Source organism: Charadrius vociferus, unplaced genomic scaffold (assembly GCF_000708025.1).
Source record: "Charadrius vociferus isolate BGI_N301 unplaced genomic scaffold, ASM70802v2 scaffold51, whole genome shotgun sequence".
Classification (NCBI taxonomy): Eukaryota; Metazoa; Chordata; class Aves; order Charadriiformes; family Charadriidae; genus Charadrius; species Charadrius vociferus.
Genome location: NW_009646939.1, coordinates 1,325,980 through 1,334,036, shown reverse-complemented (window position 1 = coordinate 1,334,036; position 8,057 = coordinate 1,325,980).

The window sequence follows — 8,057 nt, the reverse complement described above, 5'->3', positions numbered from 1 at the left end:
CCCCATCCTCCTTCAGCTTCTTTGTATTCTGTTAAGTAATGTAAAAATGCTATTTAGAAACGAGGGATTTATTCTGTCCAGACAGTCTGCATTTCTTCCAAAGCACTGGAGTCTTTCAGAATCTTGCATTAGAACAGAACTTCTTTCTGGCATTTGTGGGTCAAAGTTGCATAAAATTTGTTTTGGGTTTTCAGAACTTCAGACTTTAAGGAGTGGAAAGGACAGGAATCTGCCTTTCTTTGCTGTGCTCAGATGGGAAAAAGTACATATGAAATGGAGGTATTAATTTGCCTTCCAGAAACTTGTACTAATGATTTAGAGCATCTGACCAGATGTCTAGTTCTCAGTGAACTCCTCACAAAGTTCAATATAAAAGCCGCTTCTAATTTTTTTTCATGGTGAAATTTGCCTTTTTTTGAAGCAGGGATGTGACTTGAGGGTTGTTTACAAAACAGTTTTTGTAGAGATTCCAAAAACTTGAAATATCTTTTGTTGTAAACCTCACTTCAAGAAAAATGTGGTTTAGAAAATACCACTTGTGCAATTCTTTACCTTCTGTGGAAGAGTCAAACACCCTTTAAGAGTATAGCATTTCTCTTTTCAGGGTAGTACATTGCAAAGCATATGTTGTGTTATTTTGGGGTTGGTCATGCGCTTGTTTCAGTTGCCCAAATGAGCCAAGTGTTTGAGAGCTACCTTTTTTTTTTTTTTTTTTCCTCCCCCAAGCTGGTTCATTCCCTCCCACCTCCATGTTTTCACTCCGATATTTTAGCTGGTTAGCATTGTACAGCTCCTGGGCCACAAATACAACCTCACTTTGAAAACAATGGATGAATAGCATGTTGCAAAAGAGCAAAGTAAACAGCCAGCAGTCTGGCCCTCAAAATAGGCCATGTTTATCAGAACGAGATAAATCTCTCTTCCACTTCCCGGCCATCACAGTGGCTGTTTTCAGGAGGAAGTCGCTCAGCTCAAAGCCAGGTGGTTGTATTGTCTAGACCAGAGGCTCTCAAACCTTGTGATAACAGCTGCTGGAGAACTTAAAAAGTCATCTCTTTTTCTGACCTCAAAACAAACCGAGTTGATACAGATCGAATCTTAAATTAATTCTCTGTGAAGCTTGTCTTCTGCATTGAGATAGCAATACAAAATTTACTAATTGTTATATACATCAGGTATAATCCTCCTACCTTTTCCCTAGTGTTATTGTCTGTGTGAGACTTTGAAAGGAATAAGAGCATCCTTTGTTACAAAGAAACCTTTAAAGAAAAAGATAGTGAGGATTAAGACTCTTAAGAAATAAGATGCCATTTTAATTAATAGTACAATCTTCTTTAGGACTTGTACATTAAAATGCTAGCTTTATACTACAAAGACACATCCCAAATAGTGTTATCAATGGCTTGGAATGCTAGCAGATTATTTTCAGGTAATGATTTCCACTCAGATCTTTCTTTGAAGTGCAAACTGAAGTGATTTGCATAAGGGGGGGGGGACACCTTCATTCTAGAGAAGTCATGCTGAAGCAGTAGCAAAGTCATCTTTGACAGCCTTATTCGTGTAATTTGTTTTTAATGTGGTTCGCATTTCATTCCTGCATATATCCTCCAGTCTTTATAGTTTAAAGGAGTTTACTTTTGAAAAAGCAGGATCTTAACTTTAGGTGTGCTTTTGTATCACACTTATTTGCTTAGCTGTGTTGGAGACAGAAGTAATTAGATTCCGTTTCAAGTACCTTCTTGTTCTCTTTTCATAGGAATAGATGGTGGAGCTGGACCCGGGAGGGTTTGGATGTTTGGCTTTTCATTGTTCCCCTCTGCAATAGTCAACGCCCTTTTACATGTTAAGCAATAAGATGTATTTTGTTTCAGACTGATTACTCAGAGTGTAAAGGCCAAAGTAGATTGCATGCTTTTGCTCCTGTATCACGAAAGGAAGAAAGTAAGATTTATTCGTATGAAACCGCATTTGATTGTACATTGAGGTTTTTATATTGAAAACTGTTTTTGTGTTTGTGACCTTTTTAAGGTGCTGGGAACCCAAATTGCAAAGTTGCAATTGTAATGGGCAAAACCAAAAACTCCTCAGCATCCAGGTAAGGATTCCTAGGAGATTCAAAGAGTTACCTAAAACTTGTTTCCTGGAGGAGTCACTGCTCGCAAAAATTTTGTTAAGTGAAATGCCATTTATTGCCTTGATCAGTTGGATGTGCTCGTGAGTTACAGGGGAGTTTTAAACCTGTGCATGTGTCCGTTTAGAGAAGAAAGTTGCTGCCCAAGCTCCTCTTTTGCTGTCAGCTGCCAATGACCGAAGCCTCCCCACCTTTTCAGCCAGCTTGCATCCGCATGCTTCTCCCCCCTCTACTGCACTAGCTCTAGTGTTGATGCAGCTGTGGGATGAATTGAGCAGGAAATTTTTGGGAGTTCACTAACTTTATCTTGGTCACATTAGTTTTAGTCTGCATCAGTTATTCAATCAACAGCTATCTCTGGCTCCCAGTTTATTTCATAAGTATAGTATGTAAAACAATTAACAAGAGAAAGAATCGCTTGCTTAAATGCTAATAAACCCAAAACTTTTCAGAGCTTCCCGGAACAGAATGAGTACAAGTTGCACAACAGAGACCTGAAGTTATCCACTAAGTTTTTCACAAAGTTAGCTGTAGGTGTAGAAAGTTAAGTTGAAACATGAGATGTTTGTTATGTGGAGTTGTGTGAGTAGAAAGCATTGCACATCTTTAATCAGACCTACTCATTCCATTCCTATATGTGTAAATATCATATTTCCCTCTTACTGTTTAAAATAAATACATTGTTTAGCTCTTATTACCAAACTAAAATTGCCTTTTACAAAAACAAGTGATGAATAAAATGCTTAGTGACTGATTGCATTAAAATCACACAGCTTGTAATACAAAAGAATTGGAACATTTCTATCTCTAAGTTGGATTTTAGCCCAAATTCCACTGATTATCTTAAGTTTTTAGATTTGGCTAGGTTCCATTGAGAAGTAAACAGTAACTTGCTTGCAGCGCACAGGATGGTTTGTCCAACGACTCTGCAGACAGCAGCATCTGTTGAGCTCTTTGAAGCTGAACAGAAGTTCGTGCTAGGGGCTTACGTGATACTGTGCTTGCTAGAACTGGAGACTGAATTCAGGGGTGTCAGCTCCAGTTCTGCGTGACTGCTAGCTGACCTTAAATATTCAGAAGGAATTTAAACATGGGGATTCTTTTCCTAAACTATACATAAGCCAAGATTATGGTGGTGATAAACATGTTTTGAGAACACAAAATGCCAGAGGGGGAGGAAATGGAATGGGTGATACAGAAGTACTTGCACACAAGCGACAGAAGTAGTAGTTTTTCGGTCATGGTGCCTTAGGTGCTAGTAGTACATTTTTACTTGTTGACTAGTGATTCAAGGAGTGTCGAAGGATGCACGCCACGCTGCATGCAGGCAGGATGGCTGCAATCGGTATAGGTAAATCTCAACATCAGCTTTACACGAATGCTAAATTGAGGCTAGAAAATAAAAAAAATGGAGGGAGCGGACAGAAGGGAAGCTCAAAGTTTATTGTAACTTGTGCGTTATATCTTGATCAGGTACGAGCAGCACAGTATGATTATTGTTCCCATGGACACTCCAGGGCTGAAGTTGATAAGACCTCTCTCTGTGTTTGGTTACCTGGGTAGGTGATCATATTTGTCACCTATATGTATATTAATTTCTTAGGAGTCTCAGAAGCTGCAGTAATACTAATAAATATTGTATATGAAATAAATCGGTAAAATGTGTATATAGAAATGGGTTAGAAGTTGAAGGCCTGTATTTTTATTATCCTTCATTTTACCCTGCTGTTGTGTTTTCGCTATCCCTGTAGATGAGATCCATGGAGGACATTTTGAGATACACTTTAATGATGTGCGAGTACCTGTCTCCAATATAATACTGGGTGAGTTTCTGTGTTAATTCCTTTTTAATACATACAGCAATGAACCAAGTTTTATGAACCGGTGGTTTATTTTGTGAGTCACCATATTATTGTAAACAGCTATGGTCAGTTGAGCCAGGGTCTCAAACACATGTAAGAGGGAGCCCACTCTTCCTTTAGCCGTCTACCTGCTGCTTGAATGTAACTTGTTTAGAGCAGAAAGGTGATTGAAGGAAGCAGGGCAGCTGTAGCTGTCGTGAAAATCACTTCCCTGAAGTAGAGCAAAGCAGAAACTGCTGGTGGTGTTCTTTCCCCAAAACCAGTTCGCATAGATTTTACAGACTTTTTAAAAGAGTGTTCTGCTGCAGTCCGTGGCTGTCCAAGCCTGGGTGCCTGCGGGCTTAGCAGAACTGGAAAAAAAAAAAAAGAAGAAAGAAGGAGCAGGTCAGCACTGTGACCTTCTGCAGGGAGAACTTTGCTCTACTTCTCTCACTTACTATAAATCCTCATTTCTTCTAGTTCCTCTCTGCTATATTTATTTCACTGGAAGAGCTTTCTCTCTTGAGTAGCTCTAGGACTTTGAGGAAACCTCAAAGTCTTCCCCCAGATTCCCATACCAAATCTCGTAGATGTATTTTTCAATGTAAGACTAGTAACATTTAAATTACATTAGGTACATCAAACCCTCTCAGAAACCATCTAAGAGTGTGCTTTGTGCTGTAAGTATTATTAAGAGTGTGTCGATGTAGATCTATTTGGAATACACAAGCAACAGGTCTGCAAAGTAAACTTTTAAGAATCTTGCTTCTAGCTCTGGTACTATGAGGCCACTTCTGCTTAGAGCCACGGGTCATTTCAAGAGGAAATCAAGGAGGCTGCAGGTGCCTGTTTTTCTTTCCAACCAGGTGAGGGCAGGGGCTTCGAGATAGCTCAAGGTCGGCTTGGGCCAGGCCGTATTCATCACTGCATGAGGTCCCTTGGTGCCGCTGAAACTGCTTTACAGATTATGTGCCAGCGTGCAGCACAGAGAGAGACTTTTGGAAAGAAACTGTATCACCACGTAAGCATGTTCCCTCTTTGTCTCAATTCACATGCTCCAGCCATCACGCCTTGTTTTGCCTGCACAGAACCTTGTGACTGTAATAATGGACACAGTAATAGGTGTGCCCTAACCTTGAATTCCTATTCATAATGCCTCAGGTGGCAAGGGAAAAAATCCCGTTGCGAGGCTCCTGTTTTTCACTATAACTTACAGGATTATTTTTTTCCTTGCAAAGAATTGGATATCCTTTGGATTTGAATACAGGTTTTGTCACCATGATTTTTTTCTCTGCTTTCACTGGTATTTTTTCAGGCATACAGTTTGTTTCTGTAGTTACAATCTGAGTTCACCACTTTTGAGTATCAAATTCGTCACTTAGACATTTCTGTTCATGATTACTGGAGACACTCAAAGGTCTAAATTTGACTAAACTATTTTACTTCTCTGATCAATTAGTACGTACTTGTGAAAGTACAGATCAAACAAGGCCATATTGGGATGTTTGGTCTTACCTTGCTCTGGAATTGAAATACGGTTTTGTGAGAGAGCGCTTGCTAGAATAATAAAAAGATGACAGTCTGTTTTTTATAGGAACCATCAGCACACGTTTCAAGTGTTCCTCACTCTTCTCCAAGAGATAGGATGACTTTATTGGAAAAAACAAGTAAAAGCAATGAAAAGAGGAAACTGAGTTAGTGTCTGGCACAGGTTATAGAAAATTGTTTGTGCAGACCTAGAGGGAATAATCTTACATATTCATTTTCCAGTCACATCATTGCCAAACTTCCATTCACAACCGTAACCTAGAATTAGTTAAGAGTTGGATAAGGCGTACTGTATTTCTCAGAAGCTCGTTCAAGTAAAGCTGATGTTTGATGAAGCTCACAGGCAAGACCTGGGGAACAGCGGCATAGCCAGCCTAGCTTCTTCGCAGCTCGGGGATAGCTAAGGAAGAGGTGAGGCTGTTGGCTGCCTTAGGTAACAGGCTGACCATCACCACCACCCACATGGCAGTTAGTTACACTCCCAGGAGCTGTTGGCAGAAGCAGTGTGTCTGAACACCTCCACCCGGGTTCAGACCACCTTTGCGGGCATGAGCTAAGCTGAACCCCCAGACTTTGCACTGAAGTGAGTGCTGCATGTTTGCTCATGCTTCCTGCGGCTGCCAGAGCTACACCATCCACTTTCCAAGCAGGAGTGCATGCCCGAGGCCAGCTCATGCTCCAAATGGCTTTTGCACTGACAAGCATCACATGAACATATTTTTTTTTTTCTACTGTGGTATGTTGGCTGCAGAGGGGAGTTAGCTAAGAGGAGCAGGGAAGGGCTGCCAAGACTGTAACTTCGTTTGGATCAAGAGAGCTACTAATTTATCATCAATGTGAACAGAGGGATGCAGCAGGCACCACCCTGCAGCTGCTTGCCTGTGTGTGTAACACACCACCACCAGGAATTTAAAAAACACAGAACCGATTCTTCTCTTTCAGCCCCTGTTCCAGTTTTTATATACTGGGGCATGTTACACAGACAGAAGGCTGAGAGCCCCGGTAGCAGGTAAAAGAAAGCAGGAAGTACAACACGGGCTTTGAAGGGCTTCAGGAAAATGGCTAGCAGGCAGTGGGTCTGACCAGGAGATAAGAGTGTGCCAGAACCAGGAGTTTTTTCCCCTTTTCCTGTCAGGAAAAGTACTGCTCCATCTTTAGTATTTCTGCTGGTCAAGTGTTTGCATTTGTTTTTTCCTCATATTAGATTACATGCATCAGACTAACTTTAATTTGCACAAGAGGGTCTCCAAATGATCATGCACATGCTGAGAAACAGGGGCGCCTTCCTTAGGGCGGGTTTACCCAGACATGCTATGCAGCATTAACTTACTTTTCTCCTTGGTGGCTTTGGTTTCTGCAGGAAGTTGTTGCCCACTGGATCGCTGAATGCCGCCTTAGCATAGAACAGGCTCGACTGCTTACACTAAAAACAGCCAGCAAGATCGACATGTCAGGCAACAGAAAAGCAAGAAAAGAGGTAAATTTTTCTTTGCCAGCTTTAGGCTAGGACTTGGAGGTGCAATATCTGTGCATTCAACTGGTTGAAATATAAGCTAAAACATACTGCTAAAAGTTATCCTTTTAATCTTAGAGCGTAACTTCATGTTGGAAATAGGTGGCCTTAAGATGTGCTTTTGGTTGTCATGAGATTGGGAAGTATTCTTAGTTAAAAGCTTTGAGATCAATCTAATGAAGTATTTAAAAATTAAAGAAGTTCAAATATTGCTCATTTGTCTCAATCCAATGAGATAGTTTTGGGCGATCATCTCTCCTGGAAACAGTTTTACCTTACCCAGGGACCAGGAAGAGCAGAGCATAATCCAATCCAAAGCAGAAGGAATGTACTTTGAGATATCAGCCTTCGGTAGAACTGTTAGATAAATATTTTCAGTTCCTTATGAAACTATTCCTGGTAATGCAAGTTCTCTTCTGACTACAGGTAGCCATGACCAAAGTGGTTGTCCCTCGAGCTGTGCTTAAAGTGATTGACCGTGCCATCCAAGTGTGTGGCGGAGCTGGAGTTTCCCAGGATTTCCCTTTGGCTTCTATGTGAGTAAAGAGAGACTTAGCTGTAGGTTTTCAGTGTTCTTTTTAAGATAATTTTATAACACCAGTACATACTGTTTGACCTCAGGTAGCCCAAAATAATGGCCCATGTGGCTTTAAGCTATAAAATTTAAAACAATTGCTTTTACAATTCAATTCCAATGCAATTGCATTGCTTTACCATTACAAAATAAAAAAAAATAAATAAAAAAAGCAAGCACTGGCACTGGACCTAAAATAGTTCTTATCAGCAGCACAGAGGGTGTGTTTCTAAAGCTCAGTCTTATCCCTTATGGCCTTGGGGAGAAGGAACCCTTCTGAATTCCCAGTCCACACATCTCAATCCTGCCAGGACAATTGATTTGCAGTATCTGCCATGTGATAGAGCTCTTTTCAAAGAGACTGTTGTTAAAAGGACAGCCATAACCAAAATAGCGCAGAGAACTGCGGTCAGACTGGCTTGCTGCTGTGGCAGGATTGGAAATCTCGCC